We start from the raw sequence: 17,825 nt of genomic DNA, 5'->3' as shown, positions 1-17,825 counted from the left end.
TTCCAGGTTCTGGCTGTTACGAATAAAGCTGCTACAAACATGATTGAGCAAATGTCCTTGTTGTGTACTTGAGTCTCTTTTGGATATATGCCTAGGAGTGGTATAGCTGGATCTTGAGGAAGCACTATTCCTAATTGTCTGAGAAAGCACCAGATTGATTTCCAAAGTGGTTGTACAAGTTTGCATTCCCATCAGCAATGGAGGAGGGTTCCCTTTCTCCACAACCTCTCCAGCATGTGTTGTCACTTGAGTTTTTGATCTTAGCCATTCAGGTGGGTGTCAGGTGAAATCTCAGGGCCCTTTTGATTTGCACCTCTCTGATGGCTAAGGACGTTGAACATTTCTTTAAGTGTTTCTCTGCCATTCTGTATTCCTCTACTGAGAATTCTCTGTTTAGCTCTGTACCCCATTTTTTAATCGGATTGTTTGATTTGCTGCTTTTTAACTTTTTTAGTTCTTGATATATTCTGGATATCAGCCCTCTGTCGGATATAGGGTTGGTGAAGATGCTTTCCCAGTCTGTAGGCTGTCGTTTTGTTTTGATGACTATGTCCTTTGCTTTACAGAAGCTTTTCAGCTTCATGAGGTCCTGTTAATCGATTGTTGCTCTTAGAGCCTGTGCTGTTGGTGTTCTATTCAGGAAGTTTTCTCCTGTGCCAATGAGTTCCAATGTCTTACCCACTTTTTCTTGTACCCGATTTAGTATATCTGGTTTTATGTTGATATCTTTGATCCACTTGGACTTTAGTTTTGTGCAGGGTGATAAATATGGATCTATTTTCATTTTTCTGCATGTAGACATCCAGTTGGACCAGATGCCTTCTTTTTCCACTGAATGGTTTTGGCTTCTTTGTCAAAAATCAAATATTCATAGGTATGTGAGTTTAATTTTGGGTCTTCTATTCGGTTCCATTGATCCACTATTCTATTTCTATCCCAATACCATGCCATTTTTATTACTATTGCTCTGTAGTACAACTTGAGATCAGGGATGGAGATGCCTCCAGATGATCTGTTGTTGTACAGGATCGTTTTGGAAATTCTGGGTTTTTTGTTTCTCCATATGAAGTTGATAATTTTTCTCTCAAGATCTACAAAGAATTGTGTTAGTATTTTGATGGGAATTGCATTGAATCTGTAGATTGCTTTTGGCAGAGTAGCCATTTTCACTATGTTAATCCTACTGATCCATGAGCACAGGAGATCTTTCCATCTTCTGATATCTTCTTCATTTTTTTTCTTCAGAGACTTGAAGTTTTACTCATACAGGTCTTTCACTTTCTTGGTTAGAGTCACTCCAAGGTACTTTATTTTATTAGTGACTATTGTGAAGGGCACTGTTTCCCTAATTTCTTTCTCAGCCCTTTTGCCTTGAGTATACAGGAGGGCTTCTGTTTTTTTTTTTTAAATTAATTGTGTATCCAGACACTTTACTGAAAGTATTTATTAGCTGAAGGAGTTTTCTGGTTGAATTTTTGGGATCACTCATGTATATTATCATATCATCTGGGAACAATGAAACTTTGACCTCTTCTGTTCCAATTTGTATTGCTTTGATCTCTTTCAATTGTCTTATTGCTCTAGCTAGAACTTCAAGTACTATGTTGAAGAGGTATGGAGAGAGTGGACAGCCTTGTCTTGTCCCTGATTTCAGTGGGATTGGTTTGAGTTTCTCTCCATTGAGTTTGATGTTGGCTATAGGCTTAGTGTATATTGCCTTTACTATATTTAGCTACGTTTCTTGAATCCCTGATCTCTCCAAGACTTTCAACATGAATGGGTGTTGGAGTTTGGCAAATGCTTTTTTGGCATCTAAGGAGATGAGCATGTGTTTTTTTTTCCTTCAGTTTGTTTATATGGTGGATTACATTGATGGATTTCCATATGTTGAACCATCCTTACGTGCCTGGGATGAAGCTTCCTTGGTCATGGTGGATGATATCTTTGATGTGTTCTTGGATTCAGTTTGCCAGTATTTTATTGAGTATTTGTGCATCAATGTTCATAAGAGAGATAGGTCTGAAGTTTTCTTTTTTTGTTGGGTCTTTGTGCTGTTTAGGTATCAAGGTGACTGTGGCTTCGTAGAATGAGTTTGTTAATGTTCCTTCTATTTCTACTTTGTGGAATAGTTTGAGGAGTATTGGTGTTAGTACTTCTTTGAAGGTCTGGTAGAATTCTGCACTGAATCTATCTGGCCCAGGACTTTTTTTTGGAGGGGAGACTGTTAATGACTGCTTCAATTTTCTTGGGGGATATAGGACTATTCAATCTTTCTACCTGATCTTGACTTAATGTTGGTAAATGGAATCTATCAAGAAAATTGTCCATTTCATTTAGATTTTCAAATTTTGTGACATATAGACTTTTGTAGTATGACCTAATGATTGTTTGGATTTCCTCAGTGTCTGTACTTATGTTACCCTTTTCATTTCTGATTTTGCTTATTTGGATAGGTTCTCTCTGTTTTTCGTTAGTTTGGCTAAGGGTTTGTCTATCTTGTTGATTTTCTCAAAGAACCAGCTTTTTGTTTCATTGATTCTTTGAATAGTTTTATTTGTTTCTAATTGATTGATTTCAGCCCTGAGTTTGATTATTTCCAGCCGTCTGCTCCTCTTGACTGTGTCTGCTTCTTTTTTTTCTAGGGTTTTCAGTTGGGCCATTAAGTTGCTTATGATGTTACAAATTTCTTCTTGAAGGCACTTAGAGCTATGAATTTTCCTCTGAGCACTGCTTTCAATGTGTCCCATAAATTTGGGTATGTTGTGCCTTCATTTTCATTGAATTCTAGGAAGGCTTTATTTTTTTTCCTTTATTTCTTCCTTGACCCAGCTGTCATTGAGTAGCAAGTTGTTCAGTTCCCATGTGCGTGTTGGCTTTTTGTTATTTCCATTGTTTTTGAGGTCCAGCTTTAGTCCATGGTGGTCAGATAGAATACAAGGGATTATTTCAATCTTCTTGTATCTGTTGAGGCTTGCTTTGTGACCAACTATATGGTCTATTTTGGAGAAGGTTCCATGAGGTGCTGAAAAGAAGGTATACTCTTTTGAGTTTTGGTGAAAAAATTTTTAGATGTCTATTAGGTCCATTTGATTTAGGGACTCTGTAAGTTCCTTTATTTCCCTATTTGGTTTCTGTCTAGTTGATCTGTCCCTTGGTAAGAGTGGGGTGTTGAAGTCTCCCACTATTAATGTGTGATTTAAGCTTTAATAATGTTTTATTTACGAATGTAGGCGCTCTTGTATTTGGGGCATAGATGTTCAAAATTGTGATGTATTCTTGGTGGATTTTTTCTTTGATGAGAATATAGTGGGCCTCCTTATCTTTTTTGGATAATTTTGGTTGGAAGTCTATTTTATTAGATATAAGGATGGCTACTGCAGCTTGTTTTCTGGAACCATTTGCTTGAAAAACATTTTTCCAGCCCTTTATTCTGAGGTAGTGTTTATCTTTGTTACATAGGTGTGTTTCTTGGATGAAACAGAATGTTGCATCTTGTTTCTGCAAGCATTCTGTTAGTCTCTGTCTTTCTATTGGGGAGTGAAACCATTGATATTGATAGATACTAATGAACAACAATTGTTACTTTCCTTTGATGCAGGGTTGGTGGTGTTGCTGAGTTTCATTGCCTGTATTCTTTTGGGTTTTTTGTTGAGTAATTATGTATTTCCTCTGTTTCCTTAGATGTAGTTGTTTTCTTTGGGTTGGAGTTTCCCTTCTAGTAACTTCTGTAGAGCTGGGTTACTGTGTAGATATTGTTTAAATTTGGTTTTGTCATGGAATATTTTGACTTCTCCATCTATATTGATTGAAAGTTTTCCTGGGTATAATAGTCTGGGTTAGCATCTGTCGTCCCTTAAGAACTGCATGATTTCTGTCCAGGCCCTTCTGGGTTTCATAGTTTCTTTTGAGAAATCTGGTATGATTCTGATATGTCTACCTTCATATGTTACTTGGCCTTTTTCCCTTGCTGCTTTTAAAATTTTTCCTTAGTTTTGCACATTCAGTATTAATGTGACTATGATGGGACATGAAGAATTTATTTTTGTTCTAGTCTGTTTGGTGTTCTGTAGGCCTCTTGTATATTTATGGACATCTCTTTCTTTAAGTTGTGAAAATTTTCTTCTATAATTTTCTTGAAAATATTTCTGGACCTTGTAGCCTGATGTCTTCTTTTTCATCTACTCCTATTATTCTTAGATTTTTTTTTTTTTTTTAGGATATGTAATTCTTTTTTTTATTGTTTGTTATTATTGGTTACATTTTATTAACTCTATATTCCAGCTGTATCCCACTCCCTTATTCCCTCCCAATCCCACCCTCCCTCTCTCAGCTTCTCCGTACCCCTTTCCAAGTCCACGGATTGGGGAGGACCTCCTCCCCTTTCCTCTGGCCCTGTTTTATCAGATATGTTCAGGGCTGGCTGCGAAGTCCTCTTCTGTGGCCTAGCAGAACTGCTTCTCCCTTGGGGGGTGGGGAGTCAAAGAGACTGCCATTGAATTCCTGTCAGAGATAGTCCCTGTTCCCCTTACTATGGGAAACCAATTGGTTATTGAGCTACCACGAACTTTGTCCGAGTAAAGGTTCTAGGTTATATCCATACATGGTCCTTGGTTGGAGAAACAGTTTCAGAAAAAAACCCTGTGTTCAGATATATTTGGTCCTTGTGGGGCTCCTATCCTTTCCCTGTCATACCACCTCCCCTTCTGCCGAAGGTTTGGTTATGAGTCTTAGTATCTCTTTTGAAACGCTGCTTAGTAGGGTCTTTCAGATGCCTTCTGCTGTGGACTTCTGTCATACATCCAATGCACATCTCATTTGTCCTTCTAAGTGAGGATTGATCATCTTACCTTGTGTCTGCTTTCTTGTTTATCTCCTTCAGGTGTATAGACTTCATTATGTTTATTATATCTTGTAGGTCTATATAAGCGAGTATATACCATGTTTGTCTTTCTTCTTCTGGGATACTTCACTCAGAATGATCTTTTCTAGATCCACCATTTGCCTGCACATTTCATGATTTCCTCATTTTTGATTGCTGAGTAGTATTCCATTGTGTAAAAATACCACAATTTCTGTACCCATTCCTCCGATGATGGACAACTGGGTTGTTTCCAGGTTCTGGCTATTACAAATAAAGCTGCTACAAACATGGTTGAGCAAATGTCCTTGTTGTGTACTTAAGCAAATTTTGGGTGTATACATAGCAGTGGTATAGCTGGGTCTTGAAGAAGCATTATTCCTAATTGTCTGAGTAAGTGCCAGATCGACTTCCAAAGTTGTTGTGCCCGTTTACATTCCCATCAACAATGGAGGGAGGAGGGCTCCCCTTTCTCCACAACCTCTCCAGCATGTGTTGTCACTTGAGTTTTTCATCTTGGCCATTCTGATGGGTGTAAGGTGAAATTTCAGGGTCGTTTTGATTTGCATTTCCCTAATGGCTAATGACTTTGAACATTTCTTTAAGTGTTTCTCTGCCATTTGATATTCCTCTACAGAGAATTCTCTGTTTAGCTCTGTTCCCCATTTTTTAAGTGGATTACTTGGTTTGCTGCTTTTCAGCTTCTTTAGTTATTTATATATACTGGATATTAGCCCTCTATCAGATAAAGGGTTGGTGAAGATTCTTTCCCAATCGATAGGCAGTCGTTTTGCTTTGATGACAGTGTTCTTTACTTTACTGAAGCTTTTCAGCTTCATGAGGTCCCACTTATTGATTGTTGCTCTTAGAGCCTGTGCTGTTGGTGTTTTGTTCAGGAAGTTGTCTCCTGTGCCAATGAGTTCTAGGCTGTTCCCCATTTTTTTTTTTCTAACCGATTTAGAGTATCTGGTTTAATGTTGAGGTCTTTGATCCACTTGGACTTTAGTTTTGTGCAGGGTGATAAATATGGATCTATTTTCATTTTTCTGCATGTAGACATCCAGTGGGACCAGCACCATTTGTTGAAGATGCTATCTTTTTTTCCGTTGAATGGATTTGGCTGCTTTGTCAAAAATCAAGTATTCATAGGTGTGTGGGTTTATTTCTGGATCTTGTATTCGGTTCCATTGATCCTCCTTTCTGTTTCTATGCCAATACCATGCAGTTTTTATTACTATTGCTCTGTAGTACAGCTTGAGATCGGGGATGGAAATACCTCCAGATGATCTGTTGTTATATAGGATCGTTTTGGAGATTCTGGGTTTTTTGTTTCTCCATATGAAGCCGAGCATCTTTTTTTCAAGGTCCGTAAAGAATTGAATTGGTATTTTGATGGGAATTGCATTGAATCTGTAGATTGCTTTTGGCAGGATGGCCATTTTTACAATGTTTATCCTACCAATCCATGAGCACATGAGAGCTTTCCATCTTCTGAGATCTTCTTCAATTTCTTTCTTCAGAGACTTGAAGTTTTTCTCAAACAGGTCTTTAACTTGCTTGATTAGTGTCACCCCAAGGTACATTATGTGGTTAGTGGCTATTGTGAAGGGTGTTGTTTCCCTTATTTCTTTCTCGGTCATTTTGTCTTTGGTATACAGGAGGGCTTCTGATTTTTTTGAGTTGATTTTGCATCCTGCCACTTTGCTGAAGGTGTTTATCAGCTGGAGGAGTTCTCTGGTTGAATTTTTTGGGCCGCTCATATATACTATCATATCATCTGCGAATAGTGACACTTTGACCTCTTCCTTTCTGATTGGTATCCCCTTGATCTCCTTTAGTTGTCTTATTGCTCTGGCTCGGACTTCAAATACTATGTTGAAGAGATATGGAGAGAGTGGGCAGCCTTGTCTTGTCCCTGATTTCAGTGGGATTGATTTAAGTTTGTCTCCATTGAATTTGATGTTGGCTATAGGCTTGCTGTATATTGCCTTTACTATTCTTAGATATGTGCCTTGTATCCCTGATCTCTCCAAGACTTTAAACATGAATGGGTGTTGGACCTTGTCAAATGCTATTTTGACATCTAAGGAGATGATCATGTGGTTTTTCTCCTTCAGTTTGTTTATGTGGTGGATTACATTGATGGATTTTCATATGTTGAACCACCCTTGCGTGCCTGGGATGAAGCTTCCTTGGTCATGGTGGATGATATCTTTGATGTGCTCTTAGATTTGGTTTGCAAGTATTTTATTGAGTATTTTTGCATCAATGTTCATTAGAGAGGTCTGAAGTTCTCTTTTTTTGTTGGGTCTTTTTGTGGTTTAGGTATTAAATTGACTGTGTCTTTATATAATGAATTTGGTAATGTTCCTTCTGTTTCTATTTTGTGGAATAGTTTGGAGAGAATTGGAGTTAGATGTGTCTTTGAAGGTCTGGTAAATTCTGCACTGAATCCATCTGGCCCAGGACTTTTTTGGAAGGGAGACTGTTGATGACTGCTTCTATTTCCTTGGGGGAAATAGGGCTATTCAATCTTTCTACCTGATCTTGACTTAATTTTGGTAAATGGAATCTATCAAGAAAATTGTCCATTTCTTTATATTTTCAAATTTTGTGTCATATAGGCTTTTGTAGTACAACCTAATGATTGTTTGGATTTCCTCAGTGTCTGTAGTTATGTCACCCTTTTCATTTCTGATTTTGCTGATTTGGATAGTTTCTCTCTGCCTTTTGGTTAGTTTGGCTAAAGGTTTGTCTATCTTGTTGATTTTTCAAAGAACCAGCTCTTGGTTTCATTGATTCATTGAATCGTTTTATTTGTTTCTAGTTGATTGATTTCTGCCCTGAGTTTGATCATTTCCAGCCTTCTGCTCCTCTTGGGTGCATTTGCTTCTTTTGTCTCTAGGGCTTTCAGTTGGGCCATTAAGTTGATTGTATGAGATGTCACAAATTTTTTCTTAAAGGCATTTAGTGCCATGAATTTTCCTCTGACCACTGCTTTCATTGTGTCCCATTAATTAGGGTATGCTGTATCTTCATTTTCATTGAATTCTAGGAAGTCTTTAATTTCTTTCTTTATTTCTTCCTTAACCCAGCTTTCACTGAGCAGCAAGTTGTTCAGTTTCCATGTGCTTGTAGGCTTTTTTCTAATTCCATTGTTGTTGATGTCCAGCTTTATTCCATGGTGGTCAGATAGAATACAGGGGATTATTTCAATCTTGTATCTGTTGAGGCTTGCTTTGTGTCCAACTATATGGTCTACTTTGGAGAAGGTTCCATGAGGTGCTGAAAAGAAGGTATACTCTATTACATTTGGGTGGGAAGTTCTGTAGACATCTATTAGGTCCATTTGATTTAGGACCTCTGTAAGTGCCCTTATTTCCTTATTTGGTTTCTGTCTAGATGATCTGTCCCTTGGTGAAAGTGGAGTGTGGAGTCTCCCACTATCAAGGTGTTGGGATCAATGTGTGATTTAAGTTTTAGTAATGTTTCTTTTATGAATGTAGGCACTCCTGTATTTGGGGAATAGATGTTTCAGAATTGTGATGTCCTCTTGGTGGATTTTCCCTTTGATGAGAATGTAGTGTCCCTCCTCATCTTTTTTGATTAATTTAGGTTGAAAGTCTATTTTATTAGATATTAGGATAGCTACCCCAGCTTGTTTTCTGTTTGCTTGAAAGACATTTTTCCAGCCTTTTACTCTGAGGTAGTGTTTATCTTTGTTGCAGAGGTGCGTTTCTTGGATGCAGCAGAATTTTGGAGCCTGTTTACGCACCCTTTCTGTTAGTCTGTGTTTTTTTATTGGCAAGTTGAGTCCATTGATGTTGATAGATAATATTGACCAATAAATGTTAGTTTCTTTTGTATTGGAGTCGGTGATCTTACTGTGTTTCATTGCTTGTTTTCTTTTCATTTTTGTTGGGATATTATCTGTATGCCATGTTTTCTTGGGTGAAGTTGTTTTCATTGGATTGGGGTTTTCCTTCTAGTATCTTCTGTAGGGCTGGTTTGCTGTGTAGATATTGCATAAATTTAGTTTTGTCATGGAATATTTTGTTTTCTCCATCTATGTTGATTGAAAGCTTTGCAGGGTATAGTAGTCTGGGTTGACATTTGTGATCTCTTAGAGTCTCCATGACACTTGCCCAGGCCCTTCTGGGTTTCATAGTTTCTTTTGAGAAATCTGGTGTGATTCTGATATGTCTACCTTCATATGTTACTTGGCCTTTTTCCCTGGCTGCTTTTAATATCTTTTCTTTGTTCTATAGATTTAGTGTTTTGATTATGATGTGACATGATGTGTTTCTTTTCTGGTCTAGTCTATTTGGTGTTCTGTAGGCCTCTTGTATATTTATGGACATCTCTTTCTTTAAGTTGGGAAAATTTTTTTCTTGAAAATATTTTCTGGACCTTGGAGCCTGGAGTCTTCTTTTTCATCAATTCCTATTATTCTTTGATTTTGTCTTTTCATGGCGTCCTTGATTTCTTGGATATTTTGTGTTTGGGACTTTTCTGATTTTACTTTCTCTTTGAGAGAAGTCTCAATTTCTGTGAGTATATCATCAGCTCCAGAGATTCTCTCTTCCATCTCTTGTATTCTATTGGTGATGCATATCTTTGTGGTTCCTGATCTTTTCTCCAAGTTCTCCAGATCAAGGGTTTTCTCAGTTTGTGTTTTCTTTATTGAGTCTAATTCTGTTTTCATGCCTTGCACCATTTCTTTCATCTGTTTGAATGTGGATATTTGTCTCTCTATGGTGTTCTCTATTTTTTTGTTCATTTCCTTTCTGTATGCCACTAATTTTATCTCTACATGTGCCTCTATTTGTTTGGCTATGTTTGCCTGTGTTTCTTTAAGAATTTTGTCTATTTCTTTTTCTTTACCTCCAATTGAGTGACCAAGTCTTTGAAAGATTTGTTCATTTCCTCTTTAACTGACTGAATTTGCATGGTTATTGTTCTGAGAAAGCTGTTTGTTTCCTCTTTATGAGCCTCAAATAGTTGGATAAGCATAGCTTTAAAGTCATTTTCCTGTGCTTCTGTTGAATTGGCGTATCTGTCAATTTTGGGGGTTGCTGGTGAAGTCATGATATCCTGATTTATGTTAGAAGTGTTCTTTTGCCTACCCCTGGCCATTGGCTTATCTGAAACCTTCCCTGTTTGTTTTTTGGGTTCTGCATTTCAAGCTGGTACAGTCTCTCTCTGGCGTCTGGAGAGTTCTTCAGAAAGCTGAGAGAGGTCCTGTGTCCTCAGTGTGTGCTGTGGACTAATTGTACCTGTGGGAGAAAAGTATGCAGGCACAAACAGGGTAAATGTAGGCATGAGCGCGCTGTGTGTGTGTGTGTGTGTGTGTGTGTGTGTGTGTGTATGTTTGTGTGTGTATGTGTGGAAGTGTGCGTGGAAGTGTTTCTCGAGGGACAGAGTGATAGATAATGTTGAACCCTTGAGTGTGTGGGAGGGGCTCTGCACTGTATATGCAGCAGGCGCTAGTGATTTTCGCAGCTCAATTACTGCAATTAACTGCCTTAATTCCTCAATTGGACCCACAGAGCAGAGGCTTCAATGTCCCAAGTGACCCTCTGTTTCCCAAAGTGGGTATGTGGGTGGGAGGGGTTCGATGCCTGGCTTCTGTTTTAGAAGGACCCAGGATCTGGGGAGCTGCAGATTTTCAAGGGTGCACTCACTTACAGGCAGGTCACTTGGCAGAGATCAGGGTATCTGGGCTCTCTGCTCTCTGGTTTGGCCCTGCTTCTTTGATGTGCTCCGCCAGTTCCGTGCTGCTGTCACTGCCAGGTTATGAGGTCTTGCTGCAGCTGGAGATTTCAGGGTGGTCACGTCCGTAGGAATCGGGGTAACCAGGCTTTCTGTTCTCTGGTTTGACCCTGGTTAGTCTTAAACTGGAGGGCTGATGTGCCCCGCCAGCTCAGTGCTGCTCTGCCACCAGGTTAGAAAGTCCGGCTGTAACTGGAGACTGGGTTGCTAGTCCAGATGCTTTCTGGGAAGTCCTGGGGTCTCTCCACTGTGCTCTCCAACCTTGGGAGGCCCAGCGCCTGGTGTGCCTAGCTTGTATGGCATTTCTGCCTGGTTTTGGTGAGTATATAGCGTATTCTGGGTCACTGTGGGGTTGGGCGGGCCGTACCATCAGTGATTGCGATCCTGCGGAGCCAGTATGGCATCTAGTAGACTCGGGCCCTGGAAGGATGGTGCAACCGCCTCGCGGATCTGAGACTCTGAGACGGGTACCACTGGCATTTGCCACTAAAGGGCTTGGAGCTCCGCCTCAGCGGCTGCAGACCCCAGGCAGTTAGGTCTGCGCTCTATTCTTAGATTTTGTCTTTTTATGGTGTCCTTGATTTCTTGGATGTTTTGTGTTTGGAATTTTTCTGATTTTATTTTTTCTTTGAGAGACGTGTCAATTTCTGCAAGTGTATCTTCGGCACCTGAGATTCTCTCTTCCATCTCTTATATTCTGTTGGTGATGCTTACCTTTGTAGTTCCCGATCTTTTCTCTATGTTCTCAAGCTTCAGGTTTTTCTCTACTTGTGTTTTCTTTATTGATTCTAATTCTGTTTTCATGTCTTGCACCATTTTCTTCATCGGTGTGTATGTGGATTCTTGTCTTTCCATGATGGCTTCTATTTTTTTGTCCGTTTCCTCTCTATAATTTGCTAATGTGTCTCTACTTGTTTGGCTGTATTTGCCTGTATTTCTTTGAGAGCTTTGTTCATTTCTTCTTTATTTGCCTTCATTTGTGTAAATATTTCTTTGAGAGCTTTGTCCATCTCCTCTTTGTTTGCCTCAATTTTCGTGATCATTTCTCTGAGAGTTTTATTTATTTCTTCTTTGTTCATCTCGATTTCTGTGGCTATTTCTTTGAGGGCTTTTTGTTCATTTCTTCTTTATGGGCTTCTAATAGCTGGAAAACCATAGTTTTAAAGTCATTTTCTTGTGTATCTAGTGAATTGAAGTGTCCATTGTTTTGTGGGGTTGCTTGTAAAGCCATAATGTCCTGATTTTTGTTGGGTGTGTTCTTACATCTGCCTCTGGCCATCTGGTTATCTATAACCCTCAGTGTTTGCTACTAGAGTTTGTAGTTCAGGCTAAGATTGTCTCTTTCTGTTTTCTGGACTGTTAATTCAGGAAGATGAGAGAGGTTCACTGGTTTGGGAGTGTGTGTTGTGGTTTCAGTTTTACCTAAGTAAGGAATGTGATGCTGGTGCTATTTGCATGCGCTTTTAGCAGGTGCAGTGTGCATGTTCGGATTCCCTGACTATTGCTGTGGTCTGCAGGCCACTAGTATGTAGCTCTGTCTGGGATCCAGGGATTGTTTGCCTGGATTTCACTGGTAGACCGGCAAGGCAGAGGCTTCAGTGTTGGGGTCGCTATCCCAAGAATCCCTATGATGCCCACACTAGGGGTGTGGGTGGCATGGGATCTCTTGTCTGGTTACTTGCATAGAAAGGCCCTGAGTCTGGGTCAAACACTCCCTAGATGGCACACTCACTCTCTTGCAGGACCAGTTGGATTGCACAGGGGTTACCCTTGCTCTCTACTCTCCAATTTGATCCTGCTGGGGCAAATGCATGGGTAGGTTAACAGTCAGCTCTGTGGCATTGTACCAGCAGGACTCGGTGTCCACCTGTTCTGTGTGCCGCCTCTCTGACCTTCCCCTCCACCAGGAAAGGCTTATGGTGGCCTTTCCCAGGGTAGCACAGGAAAAGGTTAGGTTGAGTGTCCTCAATCCGAGATCCCGGGCCCAGATCTCTCTGCCAGAAGCTGCCAGGTGCTAGTGCATATGTTGGAGGTTCCAGGAGAGTACCAGGTAGGGTTGAGTGTCCTCAGATCCAGAACTCAGGTTTCTCTGCCAGGGGCTACTAGGTGCGCTGGAGAGGGGATGCTGTGGCCTGTGGCAGGCTGCCTCTCTGTCCTTCCCTTTTGACCTTCCCCTCCGCTAGGGCAAGCTTATGGCGGCACTCTCAGGGGAGTGCCAGGAGGGGCTGGGAATTCTCAGTCCCCATTCAGATCCTTAGCCAGTGGTTTCTCTGCCAGGGGCTGGAGGTGGGGGCCGCTGCTGCTAGGACTTGGTTTTAGACCTTATTGCGCTAGACCCGGGAGAGTGTCAGGACGTGTTGAATGACCACAGTCCCAAATCCTGAGCTGAAGTTTGTTTGCTAGGAGCAGCCAGCAGCACTGGGGTCCAGGCTCTGTGATGCCACTGTGCGCCTCTCTATCCTTCTGCTCCACCAGGGCAGGGTTATGGCAGCGTTTGGGGGAGTGCCCGAAAGGATTGGTTTTTCCTCAGCCCCAGATCTCGTTTTTTGTTTGTTTGTTTGTTTATTTTTGTTTTGTTTCGTTTTGGTGGAAGCTACAGCTCTATCTGGGGCTGTGGTACAGACAGTGTGGTCTGTGGTGGGTTCTGCTGACCACCTCTGGCCTCCTCCAAAGAGGGAGTAGGGAGTTGGATACAGGGAAGTGCCTAGGGATCACCTCTCGGAGTGTCTCCTCCCGGAGGAGTCTGCCGTGACCTGATTCTAGATGGATTCAGTTCATAGTTAGTCTCTTTCTTCCTGGAAGTCTAGATAACTTTGTTCAGGGTTGATCAGCCCCTTCACTCACCAATTTCGGTGTTGCAGGTGCTCTTCCCTTCAGCTAAGGTGCACACTAGCCGCCGCCATCTTCTTCCCTAGCCTCTGCTTTCTTAGTACCTCAGTAGCATAAATTGTTCCACTATCTTGGGGTGATGACAGAGTTGGATATGCAAAAGGAAAGGATTTGAGATTTTTGGAAACTTAATTTGGATTGAGTCACCCTCCTGGTATAACAAAGAGAAATTCATTTCCACTTAGTAGAGGTTTTATCCAAGTCCAGAAAACTGTCCTGACAACAATGTTTGAGCTTTATGTTCTTAAGATGGCAGAAGACAGTTCTTTCTCCTGATGATAGGACTTCTCAGGTGGGGGATGTGGGGATGTACATTGGCTTCTCAGGAAAATTTGGGGAGAAACTCACTAAGCTTTTCTCTGGCAGAGAGATGAGAGAGAGTCAGAATGTCCTGAATCTCTATTTGCAAGTTCCGAATTCATGATATCCTTTTTGAATAGTGAAAAGTCTCCTGTATTACTTCTGGGATGGCAGTTGGGAATGTGAAAAGGGTAAATGGTTTGTTTCCACGGGTAATAAAAGAGATTCTCATAGTCAGAAGTTGAGAGGCCAGAGAAAAGGTATTTTGTGAGGGTGGGACATGAAAAAAGGAGGCTGAGATGAGAGGAGAGAGGGAGCCACAGGGCCAACCCTTTAAGAAGCCAAGTCATCAGTCATAGGAACAATCTTACTGAAGTCTGAACCCTTTGCAAAACTGTCTTCAGGCCAAAGAGATGGCTCAGAAGGTAAGCCACTCACTGTCAAACCTGAAAGCCTGAGTTGTATGACAAAATCACTTGATTAAAGTAGAAAACTAACACCTGCAAGTTGCCCTCTGACCCCAAACACACACTCCACAGCATGTGCACATGTGCATAGAGACGCACCATAAAAGAATGCATGTAACAGGACAATAGCTTCCTCTTCTAGCTTAATTGTTTGTGTGATGTGTGGGAGAAGACTTGAGGGATATGATTCCAGGGAGAGGAGCGACAGACTGTCTCGATCCACACTCTACACCCCATTCTGGAGACTTCTAACCAGAGTCATTGGTGACTCCAGGTTGCAACAGAAAAGAAGACTTGACTTGCCAACATGACAGCTTACCATGATTTAGAAAGGAGCAGCTGAAAAATTAAGAACAAAACATCTTCAAATAGCTGGGCATTATGGCCCAAGCCTACAGCACTCAGGAGCAGAGGGAGAAGGATCTCTGTGAGTTCAAGACCAGCCTGGTCTATAAATTGAGTCCAGAACAACCAGGGCTGTTACACAGAGAAACCCTGTCTCAAAAACCAAAAAATTAAAAAATGCACATTGGGGCACCTAATAAAGACGTTTTTCAATCAATAAAATGTCATGAATTGAGGTGTTCTTTTAAAATATGTTCTAATTATAATGTGTAGTAGATATTAATATTACATGCAAATCAAATTCAAGTTCTTTCTCTAGTACCCAAGTAAATTTTTTAAGCACTTTGTATTGCAATTCTTCATTGAAAATCACCAAAACTTGGGTATGAGCTTTTGAATGGCCAGTTGGCTTCCTCCCAAGGCTGGAGGAGAAGGTAAGGACACACTTACAGCACAGAGTCTGGGTAAAAAGTCACCCTGTTACTCACTGAACTTTTTTCAGGTGTCTGCCTTGACCCAGACAATGTGAAAAATACCAAAGACAAAGATTTAGGATACCTTGTACTCTTAGGGCATCTTTCTGGCAGAAAGAAGACAGCTGACAATTCAGTTGAGTTTAAGACAGACAGGGTGTGCTATGATGAAAACATCACTCTTCTTAGAGACAAACCAAGCAGAAAATCTTTCTGTTCCCAGAAGGTGGGGTGCTAATCCCACCTCTGTTGGTAGCTTCACAGACTTGAGGTCTGTGTCCTGTTCCTGATGTGTTACCTGATATAGGGTAGCTATTTAACTTATGGTTTCTATTTACTAGCCTGGGGGTGGGTAATAAAAGCTTCTACTTCAAATAATTGTGAGGTTGAAAGAAGATGGCCTTAATTTTTTTTCAAAAGAGCCATGATGTAAAGTGAGAGCTCAGTGAACGTTATCCATGATCAATGCCATGGTTCCAAGTTCTAGGAAAAATGAAATTGTAAGAATTCTGGGGAAGAAAATCAATTTCAGTTAGGCAAGCCTTGTGAAGTTTGAAATGTCATGAATGAGAAAATATTGAGAATTTGAGGGTTGCTGATTAATGAATTATTTTCTTTATCCTCTGAAAACTCTGTATTTATTCGACTATTGATCTTCTGGCCATTGTCCAGCCTTCACCACTGCAGTGACTCAGCATCTCTTTCCCTTTGACTCCCTTAACTTTATTACATCTACCTTCCACAGATTTTACTTGTTTGTAGGATCCTTTACTCTGTGTGGGGTACCTAGCTCCAGTCCTCCATCCTTTTACCTTGTTTTGGTAATTTATGTTACAGATTTGCCTGGCAAATAGCCTCTGATCAGGCACATTACCGGTGTCTGGGCACATAACTGGGCTTCTTTGAGCTGGGCAGCTGCCTCTGGTGCAATGTGTAGTGGATATTAAGATAGCATTGGGTGGAGCAGACAGAGAACAGCTAGGCAACATTTGAAGCTTTTGTATAGCCACATGTGCATTTCTTTTCTGTACCATCTGTACATCTGTTTACAAATGTATTCTCCCTTCATGTAGACTAACTAAACTATATATTTGAATGTCTACTGTGTGGTGGTTCATGCTTTGTTCTATATGAGAAAAACATAAAATGGCTCTTGCTGAAGCCAGTGTGGCCAGATTTGTGAAACCTGCCTGGGGGTGATGTAAGATTCAGGAAGTCGGCAGACACAAGTAACATAAGAAAAGCTGGAGTTGGGGGACCATGTGCTCTATGATGGAGATGTGCCAGAAACCCATAAGGTTAGTGCATTTGTCATGTGCTGCAAGAATGAGTAGGCAGTTTAGGCAGTTTTGGTCAGGGGGAAGGGCTTGTATGGGGAACAGCCTCAGGTTGCTCTCATCCAGGATGAGAGAGCTGACATTGCTGCTTTCTGCATACACTGTCAATACTATACTCAGATCATGGAAAGGCTTTACCAGATTGCTGAACCTGACCAGGGAAGACTTAGCCATGCCCATGGGTCTGAGGTATTGGCATTTGTGACCTGGATGTACTCATGTCAACAGTAGATATTCACACAAGACATTACCCACTTTCTACAGGTTCCTACTCCAATGACATAGAAGTAGACCAGATATATAAACAACCAACCCTAAATAAGATAGTGTAAGTGGCTCAAATATGCTCAATATGTGAAGATCCAAATAGGTCTGCTATACAGTGTAGGGAATAGGCCAAAATGTTCTAAGAGAGGGCACAGTTATCTGACAGTGTGAGACTTGATGCTGGCTGTAAACTTCCAAATAACAAAAGAAGTTAATCAAATAATTTTTAAAACATATAAAACACATACAATAAAATATTAATTGTTTCTGATGTTTCAAAAATAATAACTCAAATGAGAAAAGTTATACATAACCATATCTCCTGTGTTCATATCACCTGTGTCATCTTTCACTGAAGAATTTATATAGCTACAAATTTATCTGATACCTAAAGCATCCAGTTTTCCTTCTCTCTAACTGAGCTGGTTGTAGACCATTAATCTGGAAGGTTTCCAGCTCAGTTATCTGCAATCTGTGTCTTATGCTCCTGACTGTCTCAAAGGCTTGTGGAGTTCAGAGCAAGAGGACAATCAGCCCAGCTTAACAGCACACTTGTACATAATCAAAGGAAATATGCATCTAAAAGAGCCCCGTAGCTGAGAGCACCCCTTTCAAATATCTGAGAGACTGACATATTAATGTCTCAGTTTCATAGCAGTGCTAGAAAGTGGTCCCAACAGGAGAGCCCTGTTCCTTCCATCAGACCCCTAGCTTACAACCTGTTCCTCTTTGCTCCTCAGGTCAATTGTGTACTGTACAGTGAGAGGCCCTGTGCACACACGTGCTGACATCTCAATTCACACATGAAAATTTATTCATGCTTTTTATTCTATCCCCTCCTCTCTCTTTCTTCCATTCCTATTTTTGCCTTCTTAAAACTAATGTTCCATGACCTTGGGTGCATGAGTGTGCACCGTGACTGCAGGCAGCACAGAGGAAATGGGTATGAATGGCTTACATGAAGGTGCTTACGGAAGAAATGGGTATGAATGGTTTGCATGAAGGTGCTTACGGAATGTGAGACTTCGGGTTACTTCGTGTGCAGTAACACATGTGGGCATATTCATCTGGTTTGTCCAAAATCTTTTCATTTAACATAAAAAGGCTTGCTCAGAGA

Source organism: Psammomys obesus, unplaced genomic scaffold, assembly GCF_907164565.1.
Source record: "Psammomys obesus unplaced genomic scaffold, mPsaObe1.curated_primary_1811, whole genome shotgun sequence".
Lineage (NCBI taxonomy): Eukaryota > Metazoa > Chordata > Mammalia > Rodentia > Muridae > Psammomys > Psammomys obesus.
This window is presented reverse-complemented; position numbering follows the sequence as displayed.